Raw genomic sequence first — 21,277 nt, 5'->3', positions numbered from 1 at the left:
GTAAAATTTGATTAAAAACTTCTATGGATAAAGCTGAGTGCATGATGTGGAACACATGTGGAATGTCAGGCCTTGTATGCAAACTCCTGTTTATTGTGAAGTATAAAGAAAGGACTCTTCATAAAAGTTCTTTTCACTTTGAGTAAAGTCCAGTTTATTTATGGTTTGCATTCATCTTAACATGGATCCTGAGAATTGCTTATAGCAAGTTTTGCTCTTAGCAATGTATCTTTTTGTAAAGACTATGGGATTCATATCTACTGTAAATGAATTCTGTCTGTAGAAACATTGTGAGCATAAAAAGCTGGCCTGTGGAAAGTAATTGCCAAGTTCATAAGATTGAAGAAAGTTTTGATTGAGATTGTAGTAGAATTTTCTGGAGTTACATAGTAGAAGACCGGTATTATATCCATATTTGTCCCATTAGTCATGAGAAAAAAAAAAAGACATTCCTGAATAGTTTGGAAACAGAACAATATGTAAATGAAATGGCTCTTTCCTATGGTCAGTACAGGAACTTTCACCTAATCTGTAAAGAAATAATAAAATAAATCAAATGGGTTTGATTTGCATTTCCAGACTTGGATTGGGCTGGATGGAGTCTGTTGAGGACTTTTCTGGTCTGATGTGAACTTATCCCTGGTTTGGATTTCTGCTTCCTTCTCTTATCTGGTAGGGTTTGTTAGAAGATATTAAATGTTTGATGCTTAAGGCCAAGGATCCTTTATGGTACATATACGTGTACGTATACGTATACGTATACATATATGCACACACATATATATACACATATACATACATATGCATACGTATATATATATATACACGTGTATACCTATATGTATATGTACATATATATATATACACTTATGGTTTTTGTCATCAGAAAATGGGGCTAAAATGGGGAAAACAGCTTCCATTGTCCACTAAGTGTTTATGAATTCAATTGGCTAAAACAATTTAAGTGTTTGAATTCTAGTAGAGATTTTAATAAATGCATTTTTATATTGACCTGGGAAGCTATGCAGTGAAAATCTGCTAACTTGCGTGAATGATCAAGGGATAAAATTAAACCAGCTCATGTTACAGGTATGCCGTTTGGAACCATTTGCTGTTTTTCCAAAGTGGAAGTGAAGATATAAAATAGATTTTAAAAAGATTAGAGCAGTGGGGGAAGGGAGATGGTTCTTCTAAAGATACCTGTATAAAGTCTTACTGTGAATTGTAACAGAGCACTGTGAGCAAGAATTAATCTCTTTCTCTCGACAGCCAAAGCTTTGATGCAGCAATAGGGTTCCATTAAAAGCAAATACGAATCATAGGATTAAGTCCTCTTTCTCTGAGTTACAGACCTTTTAGGGGTGGATTCCGTCCAGATTTGCCAGCCCACTGAGGAGACATTCTGTCTTCTTTATACCAGTAGAATAACATTGTGGAACATGTATTAAATCCAATATAAGTTATTTCCTGGTGTTGCAAAGAGAATTTTTGAATTTGAAAATCTGTTCACTGGACCTGTAATAAGATTGAGGAAAGTATACTATATAGGAAAAGTATAATTTGAGCTCAGTACTTTTGCTAGGGATATGCCTGTATAGTATTAGTCCCTCCTCTCAGAGGCCTCAGGGGCTCTTGCTGGGTAAATGCAGTGGCAGCATCTCCTGAAAAACACCTCAGCCTACATGCTGCAAGTCTGGTTAGAAAGGTGCTGGTAAAACAGCAAAGATGAGGTGTACGGTCACATTTCTTCCACATATTATCACAGGAACTGTGTATTGTATACTTTGCAGTGGCAAATTGCTGACTGTGACTTTTAGGGAAAACATATTCTGTCAAAAAAATACCCGTATCTGATGGATAAATAACTAATACCAGCATGACAGGGATGATGAAGGTGCAGGAACAGGGATGAGGTGAAGCAGTATGAGAATTTAATAACCGTATTGACTCTTACAGGTAGGATTCACAATGACTTTTTAAAGAAAGGATTTTAGAGCCTGGATGCTGTGGCTTTTGCATGGTATCTTTAAAATCTTATTAAGGAGTTATAGAGGAGTTGTTTGTTTGTTTAGTCATGATGAATTAGAGGTCAATAACAGACCCCCCCCCCCCCCCCAAACTAGTACTTACTTTTATTAATAAAGGAATTGGAAATTACTCTTTCTTCCAAGGATTTAAATGAGAGACCACTGAAGAGTGCGTGATGTTGTAGCTTGGTAGCTGAAGGAGTATAGAAAATTCGTACAGTACAGTTTAATTTTCAGTACTGTATTGGTCGGTTGTGCAGTTATTAATGCAGAAAGCAGATGACCTGAATGGTGGTTGTTCTGGGCTAAAAGTGACCATTAATGCTGCAAGATCTTATAAAAGATAGTCTCGTATTTCCATGAGATGCAACAGTAAAGTCTTTTGTCTCTGTCATAGGAAGTTTATGTTCCAAAGGTTGGATAGTTGTCTTCCCCTTCTCCCTTTGGAGTTTGCTTTAAATATTTCTGGTGGCTTGGAGAGAAAATATTTATGATTTGATTGTCTGGTGCTGGGGTGCCAGAACAAGCTCTTGCAGTTTTAAAATAGTATTGCTTATTAAAGCTCCAGAAATGCAAGGAAAACTTCGTTCCCTGCTTTGGATTTGAACTTGCGTCCATCCTTATCATCAAAGGATGCACAGGGAAACCAAGAAATAGCCAGCATTTGTTTAACGAAAATTCTCCTAAAACAATCAAATGACCTCTGCACGGGAAAGGATAATAAAATTTTTATAGTGCCTTCAGGAAGAGATTTGTTGCTAGCTGTCCATTTTTTGCTAAGAAAGATACAATGGAACTGATACGTTGTGAGGATTTGGATCATACTGATTTGCCTCCAGCAGCGTTGTCACGGCTTTGACAAATATCACGCCTGATGACCGAGTGTCCACAGTGATGTGCAGCTGTCAGTTTTCACTTACGTTTACTTCTGCTTTATTTTGTTGGTGTGGAGACTTAAGATCTCATAGCTTTCTGAGCCTAACACTTGCTCAAGCTGTGGAAAAACTTTTCTGCCTCGGAGTGTCCTAAGATGTTTGGATTGTTGCCTTCTTCACTGGCAGGACTAGCATGGAAGGACTGAATGGAAAATCCTTAAGTGCTGGCATTGCTCAGTTTTGTTTCTGTTTTGATTGTTCCTAATGACATCTTTAAGTGCACCCATCCATGTCTGGCGTGATAACGCTTGATAAGAATAGGCTTGAGGTGATGCAGGTTTAATGAAGAAAACCTTGGAGAGCCTGCTAAGGAGTACATGAGTTCTTTCGGTTTGTGCTCTTGATTAGGCTGTGGGCTTGGGGCATGTATGGTGCATTGTTTGTGTGTGTTTTCGATTGTTTGCTTGTTATGTTTTTGATTTAAAATTATTTTTCAGTGTTTAGGACAGTTTCTTCCAGTCTTTCTGGTTAAGAGTTAGGACCGTATTCGGTATTTCGTGGGTGTTGGTATTGTTACTGTCTTTGCCTTCATTGAAATTTACAATTTTGTGATTTTGTGCAATGCCAGGCAAGAGACTGCATTTTGTTACTGCTTCCTGATTTCCTCTACATCTTTATAGCAAATGTGATCGTGAGAGAGATCTTGGGGGTTTCTTTTGTTTAGTTTTAAAGCACCTCATTCTGTTAACTGATGTAATAACCTACCTGGAAAATTACTCTGATTTAAAAATAAATAACAATTGCATGCAGGCATACTTGGCTGCACAGCAAGATCTATTTTTAGAGAAGGTTTCTGCCCTGTTTCTACTTCATTTTAGATTCAGAGTTTTACCTTCATTTGAGACATCTTAAGGAATTTCGGTTTCATTTCCATTCCTTCATAATAATAAGTGCATGCATCCTCTGGATCAGATTTCAGAATTGTTTTTATAAGGGAAGCCATGCTTATCTTCAGATGACCTCAGGTATTCCAGTAATTTCTAGTGTGTTTGAGGTTCTGCCTCAGCTTGTTTGGTGTTTACTAGTGGGTCTTGTGGTTGAAAAGGTGAAGTAGGTTGTAGGAGGCTGCTGCCATGTGAGTGCAACAACTTAAAAAACAATTGCAACCTCATGCAAATGAGTGTTCTGATGAAATGATGATTTAAAAAAAAACAGAGCCAACCTATGCCAGTCTAAAGTAACATCTAAATGTTGATTTTTTTTGCACTGGTTGATGATTACAGCATGGGACAGGAGAAACTATATATGCTGTTATGCAACTCTTTATTTCCTGGTGTTCTTGTTAATTCTTGAGACTGTGAACTCTTAGCTTATCACTCAATGTCTTTAAACCATCAGAACAACACTGCTAAAGTTACAATACTTAAAAATATTATTAATGAGGGCAAAAGTGCGTGGCTGGATGAGGTACCTACATGGGGCATGTACTTGAACATATCCACTGAAGTGCACTTCTATTGAAAAATTCCTCCACATGTTTGTAGCAGGTAGTGAATCACAGAAAGGGTCCACAGCATTCCTTAGAGTACTGTGTGTTGGGAATTTTGGGAGTTAGCAATGACAAGTCTTTATCACTCATTCATTGGAAAGAGTGTATTTGTGAAAAAAGGTTAGTGCATTTTATTCTCCCCTGTGTAATAGAAAATATATCTGTAGAGTATTCAGCTTTATTCACAGAGATGCTTTTTGGCTGCAGATATTTATATAAGGTTGTGGGAGTTTTCATTTTCACAGTCCTTTAGCAATGTTTGTATTTACTCAAGCAGTACAAATAAAGCAGGGATGCTCTTTTGTTGGAAAGTCTTAGCCTACCTGTTTGGGATTGTTTCTGGAGAACGGACTGGTAATTCCTGTTACAATTTTCTTTAATACTTAACTCAGCTATTATGCCCCAGATTTATTTTTGGACAGTGTGGTATACAATATGCAAAAGAAAATTTTCCGATGTCAGTGTTAAGATGAAAGTGAAATATTAGGGTTGTGTAGTCTGAAGTTCCACACAGCACTGTCTTTGGATTATATGTGAAGGTGAGTGCTTACATTAAACTAGTGTTCTTTTCAGAGGAAGTAAGATGTAAATTCTTGATACAGATATGAGGCTTGCTCTCACCCACAGTCCACTGTTAATAGGCCTGGTGTTTTCTTGTATCTGGATACCAGACATACAAGAGACCTTGTGAAGAAGAGAATTGTACTCCAGGCAAAGAGGCAAATATGAAATTCCTTGGATCACAGAGAGGAGTAAGAAAAGTCAAGAAGGTTCCTTTCTTGTGGCTTATGGGTGTTTTATGTTTATTCAGAAATTCACCTGAACAGATGAAACATGCCATGAAAAATGCAATGAACAAAATCACATTTTTTTGCGATAATTTTCTTCTTTTTCTGTGTTTCTCAAGTTCTGGTGCGAAGCTTACTGTGTGTCTCACCCTGAGCTACTTGTCACCTCTCTCTGTTCACATGTCTTGTTCACCTATCCTTTTTTCTTCCTGTTTTTTGAGGGGCTTATTCTTTGTCTTTACAGATTTACTTTTCTTCTTTGAGTAGCTGAGTAAATTCAGGGATCTCTCAGGGATTTAAATTCATCAAAAGATGATAGCACTGTCATTTTTCTTCCTTTTTCCCTTTGCATTTTTGAGTTTTTCTTTCAGGACAGGCTCCTGTGGCTCTATGGATGATAGTGTGCACAGATCCTCATAGTGAGACTGTTAAGGTTTTTGCTCTCTAGACTGTGATATTTGTTAGGTGGCCTGTACCATAGTACTCAGGTCTTCTCTTTCAAGCTTTTCTTGCAGGATATTTCAAAGCTGTCTGTTTTAAAGTAGAATAAGTGATAACAGGGAGAGAGAAGTTGAGGGAGACGCTGGATACCATACCAAATAAAACTCAAAGAAGTGCACAGCTTGTTTGGCAGCATTAGGTTCTCTTGTGCACTTTGCAGCGCACTTGCTGTGAACTGAGAGCCAGAGACCTTTTGTTCACTCTCTTAGAAAATTTCAGGCCCAGAACTCTGGCCAAATCAGTATTTTGACAAAAAATGGTGTGAAGGCACTGCTCTGGAAGCCGTCGTCTCCCTTCTAATGTTGAGGTTTTCAGACTCAGCATAGAGATATTCCATACTCTCTACTATTCGAAGGATCAAAGGCTTAATAAATGTGATACTTCAGATTGTGAATTATTTGCTCTAGCACTCATTTACATGAAGTATCTTCTGCAAAATTTTTCTGGTATTTAGTTACAAAGTGGACAGATTTTTCTCAAGTAAACAAGTATGTGTTTAATTATTTTGGTTGTTTGGTTTTGTTTTTTTTTTTCTGTCCCCCTCTAGATTCAAAATCTTTACTGATTATAAACAAGACATTCTCTCATGCTGGTGGTAAGTCTAAATCTGCCTTGGGACAATTGCCTCTTTCTTAGAATGATGTCACTGGAAAGCCTGAAAATACTGCCACACAGCAGTTTGCTTTCTCAGCTAGAAGAGCATTGTTGATTGTCAGTGCTTGTTAGATCCTTTGTATCACAGAAATTGGTCATCTATAAGCATAGTTGAGACATCCTTTGGTCAAATGCCCTGACTGGTGATACCCACAGTCAGCAGGGTATTGTAGTGTGTTCATAGCTTGAGAATATAGAGGTGTATTTTGCTGAACCTAAGCCTTGATCAACTGAAAGGATTTCTTCTTGCTTTCTACTGCTGGTGTTTGGTTTTTTTTTGTTTTGTTTTGGGTTTTTTTTTTTGTTTTTTTTTTTTTCTTGTTTGTGTCACACAGAAGTGAAAATGAAACAAAGGTAAACAGGTTTTAGGTTGAGACAGATGTATTGGTTGTCAGAGAGGTATGTTTGCGTGTCCTATCCTGTTCTCCCAGCCGTGTTTTGTGGTTACAGTAGTAGCCAAAAATATGTCTGGAAAGAATCCAGCATGAGGATAACACTCCTCTCTCAGGAGGATGCAATCTGTATAATTTTTTTAAGGCAAACACCTATTACATATTTTTATCAGTTCAGTCTTTAGGAGAATAATATGAAGGGAATCACTGCCCTCCTGAATTTTTCTTTAGTATTTTCCTCTCTTTTGCTTAATCAGTGATTGTACATTGTTTTTTAAATAAGAGTCCTGTCTCCCTATGTGGACTTAGTGCCTGATTTACGGAGACAGGATTGTCTTGCATAGTGGATTTTATGAACATGTAATTTCTCATGTCAAACAATGTAGCATTTCATTAGCATGCTGATGAAAAATTGCATCAGTAACTTTGGATTTGTATAGTTTGTTTGTTTGGGGGTTTTGTTTGTTTGTTTTTTAAATTTTCTTTTTTCGGAGTGTAGAAGTGTCTTACAAACATTATTACTCATCTGAAGGACACAGATTGTCCCACTTTCTTTCTTCTGAAACCCTGTATCCCTACTTAGCTAATTAAACATCCCTTGTACCTGATGGCTGATGATGCTCTAATATGTGTATACATCGTCTTGGCCTGTTTACTCTGTTCAGGTAATTGATAACATGCCTGAAGTCTGATTTCAACCTTTTGGCCAAGAACTTTAGCATTGTGGCTTCAAAATAAAACTGCGTGACTTCCACATGTTAATCTAGTGCTCTTTTTGCCTTATGAACCACCTGCCTCTTTTCAGTAGGACCTTAATTCAATCCATTTTCCCAGAGGGAAGCTTGCTCCTTTAGTCTTTGCTTTCCTCTTGGAGGGATTCCCTCCAGCTCTGCCGTTAGCTGCGTGACAGGGACAATGCTTGTCGTGACCTGATGTCACAGCTGGAGGGGCGCAGATCAGGCACTGCTCTGGTTGGAGCCAGCTTCTAAAGGTTGACTCACTGCTGCCATATGACACTGCACGGTCTGGGAAATAACCATTGCAAGTTTTCTTGTCGTGTGCACATGTAGGTGGCCTTGAATGAGGGGAAGTAGAAATACAAGTTTCTGCATAGTACCTCTGTTATGGACTGGATGTATGCATTGTTCATGCCATATTCATCCGTCTGAAATCTTGTGGATGTTGAGATTGGAATTATGAAGACTCTATTTTTTCCTGAAGCTTTAAGCGATTAAAACTAATACATCCAAAGGGATTCTGGTTTTGTCTGTGTAGCAGACAAAATGTGTTGAAGTCTGGCTTTGTCCTTTTAATGTCTTCTCCTGTGGTTCCTGGTAGAGACTATCACAGGCCTACTGCTGTATGGTTAGAAGAGGATGTGTGCCTGTACCTCATGCAATTCACTCTAGAATTTGGCGTTTTAGCTTGGTTTATCTTCATTATTAGCTTTTCAACTGAGGTTTGGGACCTTTTTGTGTTGTGATGGAAGTGCAGACGTGGGTCTGTAATGGAAGAGAAGCCTATGGCAGTAGCATTGCCAAATATTTTTTTTTACTATGCTGTATTAGAGAATATTTACAGGGTAGCTGAAAATGGATATAAAAAGATACTATTTTTAAGTAGGACTTTTGTCTTAGTCTATTGTAGTAAATTTAGCCTTTTATAAAAGTTGTCAAATTGAAATAAAAATAGCTTTAATAATAAATAATGTTACTATGTATTGCTTAAATGTTTTTGCTGAGGTTTTAAAAGTGCCACAGATCACTAAAATGAGGGAAATTGCTGGGTAAATAACTGGTTTCAGTTTGCTGAAGGGACAGATCAGCTTGCAACAGATTTTCTTCAGGCATAGAGGAAAAATTGTGTTTATTTCAGTATAGTTTATGTCAGGTTTTTTTCAAGGATAAATTGAAAAGGATTGGTTTTTTTCTTGGGAAATGTAAAAAAAAAAGAAATTTGATGTTGAGATCAGCTGTTTCTACTGACAAAGTGATTCAGCATCTAGAAAGTCACCTCAGGTCAGAAGCTAAAGGTAATTCTTCCTTTTGTATAAAATTAATTTTCAATGAAAAAGATGATTAATATGAATCCAAAACATCTAGTGTATAGTTTTGTTAGTAAGATTCTCTAAATCTTGTGAACCTTGGATTTCTATAAATGGAATTCTAGTTTCTTTGAGAGTAATTCAATACCATTGTGAGTCTGGAAGATAATCCTAAAATGCAATCCTTTAAAATATTGCCTTGGTTTTGGTTTTGGGTTTGGGTTTTTTGTTTGTTTTTTTTTTGTTTGTTTGTGTGGTTGTTGTTGTTGTTGTTATCCCCAGCAGTGTTGGAGATTTGACAGACATTAGATTTTGGACTGTTGTCAGCCTCATTCTAGGCTGAGTCTTACATTCTAGGCTGGGTCTTTTAACACTTCAGAGTACCTTGTGTACTTGCAGTTTTCTGTATGCAAATATTGTATGTCAGTGGGGCATATACGGCAGTTTGGAGAACATTGTTCCAGAAGGAAGGACCATAGGACCATTTAACCATTCTTTTTTTGAATGCAGACTAGAAATGGACAGAAATGTTTTGAAGCAAGATAGAAATAGACTGGAAAACATCCGATGAGCTACACTCAGGGGAGATGGGATGGTACCACAGACTGGAAGCCAGTAATGTTAAATTCTGCCTTCTTACTTATGAATGCTATTTTTCCCTTCAGTTGTTAAGAAGGTTGCTCCAGCTCTGTCCCGTGGGGGAAGTCCCATGGTGCAGCTGAACTGAGCTAACATCTTCCTGTTTCTGAAAGGTCTTCATGCCCCTCAGCCTTGTGCCTGCCCCATAGCTGCAGTTCCAACACTGACCTGACCCATCAGTGATTTAATCCAAATCCCTAAAGCCACAGAATATTTTTCACCTTCTTTTTTTTTTTTTTTTTTTTTTTTTTTTTTTTTGTGCTGCATTAAGAAACTTGAGTCCACCCAAGGAGATGTCAGACAGGCACCTGGCAGTGAGAACAGGGATGAGGGCCAAGTGGATCTAGGAAGGGAAATTGGAGTGGGTCACTGCGGTGGCAGAGATTAAGGAGTCTTTCTACGGCATAGGCTTCTTTGAACAGCTTGCTGTCTTGCAGGCCTTTGGAAAGGAATTGCATTTATCTATCTGACAGAGTTGCTAAAAAGACTCTGTGGTGTGTGCATTCAAGGCATCATAGGGTGTGAGAGATTTTATAGAAGCAATCCTGCCTTACTGTATACGGTATGTACTACTACTTTGGCCATAAAACTTCATTTCTCAAGAGACAAGATGTCATAAAGCTGTTGGATTGCAGTGGTAGTGGTGGCTCTGCCAGTCACGTACCGGCTCTTCTGTTGAAGACGGATGAAGCTCTCTTAGTAATTTTGTGGTGAGAGCAGGGCTCTATGAGTCATTGAAGGTTGCTATGAGAAACCCAGTAGTGTTTCCATAGGGCACAGCAATGTAATTATAGAAGCTTCATTTGAAAATTGGTGAGGTGTCAGTTATTTGTAGCTCCACTTCAGAGCAAGAGAAACCATAAATGTTGGACAGAGCAGACAGATGACCTGTGTGTATCCCGATTTCCTCTGCGTCTGCACGTGGCTTTCCAGGAGATAGGCTTGGGTTTGCTTTTAGTCTGCTGGAACTCTTGCCGATCTGGGTAATGTTCTGAGAAACAGCAATAAAGGACATTCCCTATCAACCCAGAGCAGTTCCTTTGTAGTTTGGCTTTTGGCTCTTGCAAAGAAAGCAACAGATCCAAGAATCACAGAGCACATTGCATGAGGTAATGTTATTAAACAGTAAATGCCTTGCTATGCTCTGCTTAAAAATTTTGATAAAATGTTGAAGCATTGAGAGAGAATAATCCTGCAACATCTGTGAGGCTCTACATAAGAAACACTGTTTTATTGTAGAACATCCCAGCATATGTGCTCCCCATCCCAGTGGGAGACTGACTGCCTGGCAGAAGATAGTCTGTAATCAGATCCCTGCAGCTCTTCATTGCTCTAGTGTGTCTGTTTAGAGTCTAGCAGTGTCTTGCTTCATTTTATGGTTCATATTGCTTTCTGTGAGATGAATTTCTTCATCTGAAATGAAAATTGGTAAACATGCAAGTGCAAAATAAAGCTTGTGAGTTAGATTTATAAAAACCTATGTTACTGGTTTCAGTCAACTGAAAAATCAGTTTAAATGGTTTTTTGGATGTGAGCTCTAGCTTCTCAAGCTTTAATCAACATAACATAACTTTCCAGCCATTTTGCTGTCATTAGTTACAAGATTTCAGAAAGTATTTATCTACAATTAGCATCTGGAGCAAAATCGTAGGGATTGGAAATGGTACTATTTTATTGACATTTTGCTCTTAAAAGGCAGGGGGAAACATCCATGAAACTTGTTCATGCAGCCTCCTACCTACATATCCAATAGAAATAAAAAATTATATGCAAGATAATTAAACAGACCAGATAGGCTTTACAGATAGTTTGTAGCTGTTTTAGAATACAGAGGGTAGAATATCTCAGTCTACGTGGATGGGAACAAGAAAGAAGTGTTAGAGATTTCTTAAATCTAGTGCTATGCTTTCATCATTCCTGAGAACAGAGGGAAGAAATTTTGGGTTTGTTTGCAGGCCCCTTAAATGTCACATTTGTGTGGGATTTGTTATTATTGGATAATAATAAGCTAAGTTGCTTAAGGAGTTTGTGTACAGTAGGGATATGACAGGAAAGAATGGAATATTTGTTTTATGGGTTAGCCATCAGTAAAATGTTGTTTATTACAATTCTTAGTGATAGATTCTGGTAGGATTACTATGGTATCGACACTGTGGGGAATAAAAATGAAATGGACAATATTACATATCTCTCAGGTGCATTAATTTGTAAAATTATTTGTTCCTACATGATAATTGCCTTTAGGGGTTTGCTTTTTACAAGCTTACTGTGGAACATTTGTCCACTCACTTCTATGTTAGGGTTATTTAACTTTCTTGGAATGGTGTATGCCTTCTCGTTGCACTGTCTTATGGCTTTGTGGTTTTATTAATACACTGAATTCCTCATCCTACGAATGTAATGAGTGGGTTATTATTTTTTTTTCCCTCATAGATAATCCTAGCAACCTTTCCACATTCTGTTTTGACCAGTGGCACAAGCATTGCACAGCCCCTTTTGGGAGAGAAATACATTACAATGTAGACGTAAGGAGAAATAGCAGCAGCAGTAAAACAGCTCTGCTGTGACGGTGTACAGGTACAAACAAGGCAGTATATTTACATGTAAAGTAAATCTTGTTTTATGTCTTTTTAGAAAAGAAATGGACTGATTTTGGGCAAACATGTAATCTCTGGATTGTATATTGAGTATAACAGATTTTTTTTTTCATATCTTGCACCATTTCAATCTACAAAGCATGAGATTTGCAGCCAAGTAGTGAGTTGTTAGGTTGACAATCCAATGAAATCAGCATCTGTCAGGTATTATTTGAGATTTTGAAGTCACTGAGTAACCAGATTTTCCCATTTTTAATTTAGGTATTTAATTCTTTTAAGAGCTAGAAAAATAATTTTTGTATTCTGATATTTTAATTTCTGTTTGTTCATCGTCTTTGTTTCATGCTGTCATTCAGTAGAAGAGTAAGTGAAAAGTAATATATAATTTTAGTTAGTTGGGATAGAATTTTCTTAAAATATCATTAGGTTATCTAATTTCAGAAGCATTGTATGAAAATACTTTATGAAATACTGTATTTTAACCTTTTTCTCTAATGTTTGTCATGTGCATCCATCTGCTACCGATTGAATGTAATGTCAGTTTCAAGCAGATGCTGAACTGTTGGATTCATTGTAATCTAGCTAATAGAGATAACAACAAAGCATATAGTTTCCTCATAGTAACTTGTTATTATGTGGTCTGTGAATAATACACAGTTAATGGAGAATGCATTAAGGTGTCAGTGCAGCATTAGACACTAAACTACTATACTGTCTTACATTCCTTGATTCTAAGAAGGAACTGGAATATTCTGATCCTCTTAAGGTACTGAATTGAAATCCTGAAAAAGATGTTTTCATGTAATTTGTTTTAATAGACTTTGTAAGCTCAAGGGGATGACTGACACCACAAGATTATTATGTTACCTTGCCAAGCTGCTTACCAGAAAAAGCAGCAGAATTTTCCTTACACAATTTGCAGGCAGGCTTTTTTTAATACAGATGTTGAACCTTCAGTACAGATGTTGAGTTTTACAGAGGGAATGATCAGAGTGGATTGTATGCTGTTTCTTTTCTCTGATTGTTCTGTTTTTTCACCTCTTCACAAAACTCTTAACATAGTAAATATTGCGTTTTCATACAGCTCTGGAGGTACTTTTTGAAGTACTTATTTAACTAAAAAAATTGTACTGAAGTAGGCTTTTCTAACTATATAGTAGGCTTAGGCATAGAAGGAAAAAATAACTATGTAAGATGGCTATAAAATTTTATATCAAAATTATCTTATGAAATGACCTCAGATTGCTTTTGTCTTGTTATTACTTTTGTCTAGGAAAGGCAAAGTGTGCTTGAGCAAAGTGTGATTGTAGGACTGACCTATATTTGTCAGATTTAGCAGAAGGTGTCTGCTAAGTAGCACATCATCTACTAAATGCAATCGTATTACTTTCCCAAATCCAAGTTTCCAAAATGAAGTACAAAATGTATGAAGCTGATATTCTTCAACCAAATCAATCTTCCCTCTGTCTATTTTGAGAAGGTAAGTGTCTTCCACTGAAGATCCTTGTGTTCCTTGGGAAAGGCAGTAAGGTGAAACTTCGCAGTGGGAAAGAAGAAAATCCAAAGGGGAAAAAACTGCCACACCAGTATTCGTTCTCTTGTTTAGTCATGCATAACTTCAGCTTTAATCATATGCGAATGTATTAGCTCTGTGTGAGTGTTTATCTAAGAGATACAGATTTAACTGTGATGATGAATCTTCCCTTTTGAGTCTCATGCTTTGTAGATCCTGAATCTAAGCTTTACCAAAAAAAAAAAAAAAAAAAAACCGACAAAAAACAAAAACCCTTTTGGGTATAGCTTAGGTAAAGGTGCATTTAAAGAGGCATTGAGAGTTTTCTGTTGAGGAAGAGAAATAATTGGGTCCAAGTAGTTTGACAGTTACTTCATTTATATAACTTCCTGGGGATAAAAACAACAGAATAAAATTAATTAGGGCAGTAGCTACCAAGTAATGAGAATATTACTTTTCCCCAAAAAAGCCACACTGATTTACTACAATTCTTGACTTTCTTGATGAAATGTGAATCTTGTTCAATGGAAGAGCATTTTCATAATTTTGTAGAGATTGGAGTTAGAAGCAACCACTATCTGGTAGTTTTACAGAGGGCATTGAATGAAATGTTCAGAATTCCTACTTAAAATAACTCATGTTGCTCCTTGAATATACTTTCCTAGAGTTTTTTTTCAACCCTTTTTCTGTTCATTCATTTTCATCTGTGATCATTTTAACACATTTATTTTTCATGTGTAAGAAAATAGAAGACATCCTCCCACTGAATACCTCTGTAACTGGCAATTTTTAACTATTATGGACTTCTTAATAGAAAGGTTGCAGTGTCCCAGTCATGCATGAGGAATAGCATACTGCTATTTCTTATCCCCACTTCGAAGTTCTGTATTTTAATATATCTACCTAGGTATTTCATATGTCTAGCAGGAACTAGGCCAGTATGAAGACAGAATTGTGAAGCCATGTATAAAGTAAAACTACTTGGACACGAGACTGCTCTGTGAGTTTTCCTAGGTGCAGATCTGCCTTCCTGCCTTCAGCTCAGCCACCAGAACATGTCTGTGCCTGGCGGACACCTGTGTCTTGCTGACCTCCTTGCTCCTGTCTGGGCAGGTGAGCAGTCAACACTTGGCTTATTAATACAGAGCAGATCAAAAATATCATTCACCTAACAGGGCACATGTGTATGCAGCTGATCTCGTGCCCTCCAAGTCTTGCTAGTGAAACAACAACTTACAGAAGTCTTTGCTTTGCTCCAAGCATTTATTTGAAGCTCCTGACTTTTACAAAGGCTTCTTCAGTGATTCTTGATTATCAAGGTTGCCTCTAGAGCAAACACTCCTTGAGTTAGTCTGTTTCCATTATATTATATGCCTCCTTTAACCCAGAGATCTTGACATGACCTTCCAGAATTGTGAGGAAAAAGCATGGAGCAAAAGAGGACGGGCAGAGGGAGGAGATGAGGCTGTTCTTAAGCTTTGCATCTCTTTGTTGCAAGGGCAAAGTATCTCAGCTCTGCATCTGGACCTTTAAGCAGGAGTTGTGAGGTGAGTGCAGGTCCTGAAACACAGACTAAAATCTTGAGTTACAGCACATTTGTGGGACAGCCAGGACTGGAGTTAAGTTCTTCACCCGAAAGCCAAAAACTGAGAAACCCAAGTTGTTTGAAAAAATGCAACTCCTGTCTTTTTTGTATTTATGAATATATACACACACACACACGTATCTCACAATCCGTCTCACACCTGTGGTGCGGCTTGTGCATCACCAGGAGCTCCCTCTCTGCTGCAACACACTACACTTGCACCGCTTCTCAGCAATTATCAGGTTTCTGACTTAAATATGTCTTGCTGTCCAAAAGAAATAATTCTTATTTATAAGGCTCTTCTGAATTGTAAAAGCTTATGACATCTGATGTTCTCTCCCTTCATCTCCCCTTCCTTTTTTTTTTTTTTTTTTAATGTTATTGGTTGTTTCCAGTGTGGTAGTGCATCTGTCACGTACAAAGGTGTATTGGGATTTTTGAGGAGAATATCGAAAGTTCAGTGTATGTTCATAAGAAAGTATTAAAGAGCCTGTGGGCAGATATTGGAGATAATTAGGAGCTAGCTGGAACTGCTGCAGACTCGAGGGATGTTTGCAGGCTGCAGAATGTTCCTACGGGAAAGAAATTGCTCTGTAATTACAGGCAAGGTCAGCGCATTCAGTTCAATGGAAAAGAGATGGTGAGAGCTGAGGCTCCCTCCCATGAAGGTCTTTGAATGTTATTAGACACAGCTGTTGCCACTTTTTGAGGAAGTACCTGGTGAAGTATACATTGTCTAAGGGTTCTCTGGGCTGTGAGGATTGCAGCCTTTTCTTGAGAAAGAGAAAGAAAGAAGATTGACACTTTTAAGTATAAGGAATTTCTTGGTCACACTTCACATTTCTTTGAATCTCTGTAGCATTTGGATGTGTTTTTCAGTGGTGTGACTCTCCCAACTCTTTAAAGGGCTAGTATGTGTTATTTGTGTGTTTTTATTTTCTGAGACTGGTTTTTCAGTACCTATCTGGAGTATTTCAGCTCACTTCTGTTTGTTTGAAAATGAGGCATATTTTCATGGCTGATGGGTTGCTTTGACTCCAGGACATACAAGCCATCTTAAATACATCCTCAAGAGGAAAAACTTTGCTTCCCTTTCTTCTTAAGGACAAACCCCTGAGTTAGACAAACCTAAACTTCGTTATCAATACCCTTCAGGTGGCAATACTAGTTGCAGGTACTCCTCCCTTCTGTTTCTTACTTGTTTTGTACCTTTTCCAGTTTGCCAGTGCAGCTGAATGTGGGACAGCACTGGGCCTGTGTCAGGGACTGATTCTTCTTAAAAGAGCAAAGAACTCATGGGCACAGCTCAAACTGATTGAAATTTATTGCCACAATTTCCAACTCCTTTATGCCTGGTGAGTTCAGGATGGGAAGCTCTCTTAAAATCAGTTGCTTTACTTAGAGAGTAAGTTTTCAGCACGATCAGCGTCTTGAACTGCACGATTGAAAGAGGGCTGGTGCTTTGTGTTAGGAGAGGCTGGAGGGATATGGTTTGTCACAGGGGAAGTTGAGAGTGTGCCTGAATCTAGTAAACCAGATATATATTGTTCAAGTTATGGGTCTTAAGTTCTAAAATCTTTTATTGGATCTTCTCTCGGATATCCAGACTGCAGCACCTTGAATGGTCGTTCTGGCTTGAGTGAGTGGCATAGTGTGTCATGCTGGGAGTTGAGAAAGAAGTAATTAGAGTGGTGGGAGCAGTGACTTACAGCTGAATGCTCTGTGTTTTGAAGTCTAACCTTCAATTATTTTTCTGGTTTGCTTCCCTACCATAATTTCCCAAGAGCGTGTTTGACCAGTAACTGATTAAAGGGACTTGCATTGATTCTTTCACAAAGGGATATATTATTTGTCGAACAAAAGTATGTAGTTGTTAAAGAAAATGTTTAAAAGCCAAACAAGAAAATGTGGATATTCTCTCTTGCATGTTTTGTTAGTTTCAGATATCTCAAATACTCTTAGATTTGAGACTGAGTTGGTTCTGCAGTACTTTTATCTTTTCTCAGTTCTTTTCCCTGTGAACAGCATGACCATGTACTTCACTTCCTGCACACACAGGATTTTTAGCAACCTGCTATATTTCATGTCTGCAGGCCTCCACCTTTTGGAGAGCATGTATGAATTTGGCGACTCACAAGTAGTATCTTCTAACAGTTTGCTTAAAAACCCTAGGTGTTTTTCTTGAAAAATATTTTCCTGAAGACACTTCAAAATCTGTTCCTTGAGTATTGTTTCTAACTATTTTTAAATTTAGCTCCTGTTTAATCTGTTGGTGTGGCATCAAGAATTGAAAGTGCAATACTTATAATAGTTCTAAAAATAATACAGATATTTCTCTTATTTTTTGTGTAAGAGCTATAATGAAAAAGATCTTGCATTTTTAAAAAATGTATGCAACATAGATATATTGCCTTCTCTACTATTATAGGAACCCAGGAAACTCATTCAGTTGCTTCTATTTTTTATTTTCACTTCTCTGAGAGTATAATTTGGGGAGGAGATGGTAGTAAGTTTGTCAGAGTATTGCATTGAAATAAATTTAGTCAGTATTTACAATAAATGTCTGCTGAACAGCCTCTAATACAAGTTTCACTTCCCTCAATATGCCAAGAAATAAATTTTCAGTCATAAATTTTCAGCAATTTTATCTGCTTAATGATACATGGGTAGATATCACTAACACTGCAGTGGCTGTATTAATGGGCTGGCAGTTGTCAGTGTCACATTACAGTGCCTGGCATTACACCTTTGCTGCAGGTCTGCTTTGGGGCAGCTATGCTGGAGCTCCAGAACTTTCTGCATCTCTGATGAATGTGACTGACTGTCTTGCCCAGGATGTCTTCAAGGAGGGGAAGAGCTTCTAGACTTACACAAGGACAAATACTGTGAAAAGAAAGCCATTTAAGAACAACTTCAACAAAAACCAACCATTTTCTAACTTCATTTTCATCTCTACTCTTCCTTCGTCTTTCTTGGGGTAGAAAGCATTTTTATAACCACTAGTTAGCTTATTGGTATTTATTTAGAATCACATCCTCCAAATTAATTTTGTATTGCTCTGTAATATGCAAGGAAGGTGTTAACCTGAGTAACTTATGCCACAATGGGAGGTGAATAAAGTAAAGATAGATAGAAGATATGAGTGAAAGCAGAGGAAAACCAGTACCTATTCAGGTCAAAATATTTTTTTCCCTGTGGAATTGGCCCATTTTAAATGGAAAAAAGTCTTCTATCTCCAAGCCAGTTAATTTTTTCTTCAGGCTTTTTCAGAATATAGTTAGTTTTGTTAAATAATTTTCTTTTCCTTTTTTGATAGGATTGTTTAATAATTTTTGTTAATTTATAGGTTGGACTAAATAAACAACAGATTGAACCATCTTACCAGCTTCTATCTCTATAGTGTTTAGCCTGTAATACAGTAACTCTGTTACAGGATGTGCCAGTTTTATACTGTAGTGTTCAGCAGTAACCTTGGGGGTTGCTCCCACAGTCCCCATTTGATTGCTGGTGGGATCATCTGCTATCAGCTTGTGCCAAACCAGTTGTGGCTGGCACTTTTAAAATACCTTGCTGTCCTTGTGGACACTGGTGTACATTTTTTCCTTCTTAGACTGTAAAGGGAGGGAAAAGTACAGTTTCCTTTGACCTTATGCAGGTTTGGCAGGTAAGAAATCTGGTTAGGCTGAAAAATCCTGAAATATTTTCAAAGACTCTTTATCTTCTGTTTCTTTCCTTAAGATGTTTGGGCAGTCAGAATCTTCTAAAAGCAGGCTGTGAGTCCTTATTTTTTTGGTTTCTTGGAGTTAATAATTCAGAAATAGTGTGTACTCACTTCAGTTTTCCTTCTTTGTTTCCCTTCCCTTCCTTTCCCAGTCCCTTTTTATCCTCACCTTCAGATTTTCTGCTCTGAAGCCTTGAAGAGTAGGGGTTTGAATAAACATGAAATACTGAAGAGCTTGCTGCAGTATCGGTACATTTGGCTGTGCATGGCTTCTTTCTGTCAACAAAAGAGACACTTCAATGAAAGATGCATGAGAACAAACAAATATTTTTCTGGTTGTCCAGCTGTGGCTTAACACACTTTATGTAAGTTAATGGAAACAGTTAGAAGATAAAAAGGATGAGTTAAATATTGACACTACAATAGGAGAGCTACTGTTCGTAAGCTCATTTTTTAAAATTAGTATCTAAATTTTCTGTCTTGCAGAAACATAGCTTGCTGCTGGGTTTTGCATTTGAGAAGAGCTATGCTTTCAAAACAAAATGAAATAAAATAGTCATGGATCCTGCTTTCCTGTGTCACAGGTCTAATATGTTTTTGTCTCATTAGGTGACTGTACTTAAAATGTTTTACATCACTGGGCTTAGACTCAACAGTAGTAGAGTTCGAGTAGCATCTTCTTTTGTTAAAGGTAAAATCCAGAGACATCGTATTTTCAACTACCTTTTGAGTGAGAGTGAAAGTAGGCAATTTGTTGATATTTATTGTCCTAGTAGCGTTAGAAATAATTTACCAGCAAAATCAGATTGTGGTGTACTTTCGTGATTAGTCCTTGCATTGCTGTGGAAGGTAAGGTGCTTAAAGTTTGATTAATAAAAATCTTCAGTTAAAAATGTAGTTTTATGAGTTCCATCTGGAAGGCCAAGTTCTCTTTATGTGGTGAGCCCAAAGTGACTTTGGACTAGTGGTAGGATTGTGCAGGTAACACCCAGCTAGATAGACTTATCATGCTTTTTATCCTCTGCTATTACACACTTCACAACAGAGGTGGAAGCCATTACCCTGGTGTTCTGTGGTGGGGAAAAACAGGACAAAAAGCTTGGTTTTAATATATGAAAATGAGCAGAACTGTGAGACTGCTGTAATGGTGGCAGAAGGGGAGTGTCTAAATTACTGATCTGCTAGAGGGAAGAGTAATGCTTGTGTCTTTTAGTTAGGTTATTTCCTGGGAAATACAGAGTGGATGGAAATGAAGAAGAAGGGAATGGAAGGAGTTAATATATAATATTTGTAATCTTAATATAGCCTGTAATTTGAGTGCTTTATACTACAGTTTTAAAAGTCTTTTTTTTTTCTTGTCTCTGAAGATCCTTAGTGATTTAAAGATAAAATATTCTCACAGGTTGTATTAAGTATTTGAATAATGCATTTGAATAATGGCTGATTTTATTACTTTTGTAGTTATTTTAGATTTTCATCTCTCTCTATCCAGCATTTGTAATGCAGTTAGGGTTTTTTTAAGAGGGGAAGCCTTTGGTCTGTCTAATCTTGAACGTGATGGTAGACGGGACGAGGGTGAGAGAAGGTTATTGACCAAGATGCAGACGAATTCTTTCTCAAACTTGTTAATCTTATGTGCAGTGAATAAGGACAGAAATTGCATACAGATTTTATGCAAAGCCACTGTATCTATAGTTACCTGTATTTTAAAATCCACTTGTAAACTCATGATTCTTGTACAGTACAAACAGTTCTGTTTAGTGCTTACCTCACTCTGCTCTAAGTGATATTTCATGGACTTTGTTTTCTCAGTAAACATTTTTTTTATTTCTCTGTCGAATTAGTAAAGGTTTGCATCATAAGACTCATGCTGCTAATGTAAAGTGTCACCTCTTGAATGCAGATGTCTGTTAGGAAGATTCCAGTGGGTATGAAAACAATGGCACTGATCCTTCAGAGGATCAAGTTTGCTGATGGGATAAACGCAGAAGTTTGTCTACACACCATTGTACTCTGAAAGTTTTTTTGTGTTTTCCTGTGTATGAACTTTCTTTGCACTGTAATTGATAAGCATCAGAAATTTGGAAAGGTGACATTTCTCATATCATCATCTTGCCATGATGAAAAAGAAATTAATAGCAGTCATTATTTTTAAAACTTCAGTGAGTTGTAGTGCTGAAGAGGTCTGGCAGTGACTCACCAAATCTCACAGTGTTTCTGATAAGTCAGCCAACTGTAGTGTTGTAAACTGCTTTACAACTTTGCCTTTGTGTCTATAAATTTTTTTTCTTATCTATTCTCTTTTTTTAAAAACAAAATTAATTAATGCATCGATGCTAGAATGAAATAAGTAGTTAATTGCAGGAAACATGAGGTTAGTATAGTGCTTTAT

General features: G+C 37.3%; 1 protein-coding gene across 7 annotated transcripts in view; it reads left to right on the top strand.

The window, feature by feature from the left end:
* The window catches only part of TULP4 (TUB like protein 4), a 159,202-nt gene that overhangs the window by 10,200 nt on the left and 127,725 nt on the right, over positions 1-21,277 (top strand). The window contains exons 2-3 of one of the 7 annotated variants that reach the window (XM_066179019.1): positions 19,038-19,250; positions 19,495-19,576. The exons of 4 other annotated variants lie outside the window; for them this stretch is intronic. The gene's annotated coding sequence lies outside the window, so the exon portion shown is untranslated. Of the gene's footprint in view, positions 1-11,325; positions 14,693-19,037; positions 19,251-19,494; positions 19,577-21,277 lie in introns of those variants that run through there. 2 more of the 7 variants (XM_066179020.1, XM_066179022.1) reach the window with 2 other exon arrangements.

This window comes from Chamaea fasciata, unplaced genomic scaffold (assembly GCF_029207755.1).
Source record: "Chamaea fasciata isolate MVZ Bird 193981 ecotype frontalis unplaced genomic scaffold, bChaFas1.0.hap1 SCAF_3, whole genome shotgun sequence".
NCBI lineage: Eukaryota > Metazoa > Chordata > Aves > Passeriformes > Sylviidae > Chamaea > Chamaea fasciata.
This window is presented reverse-complemented; position numbering and strand designations above follow the sequence as displayed.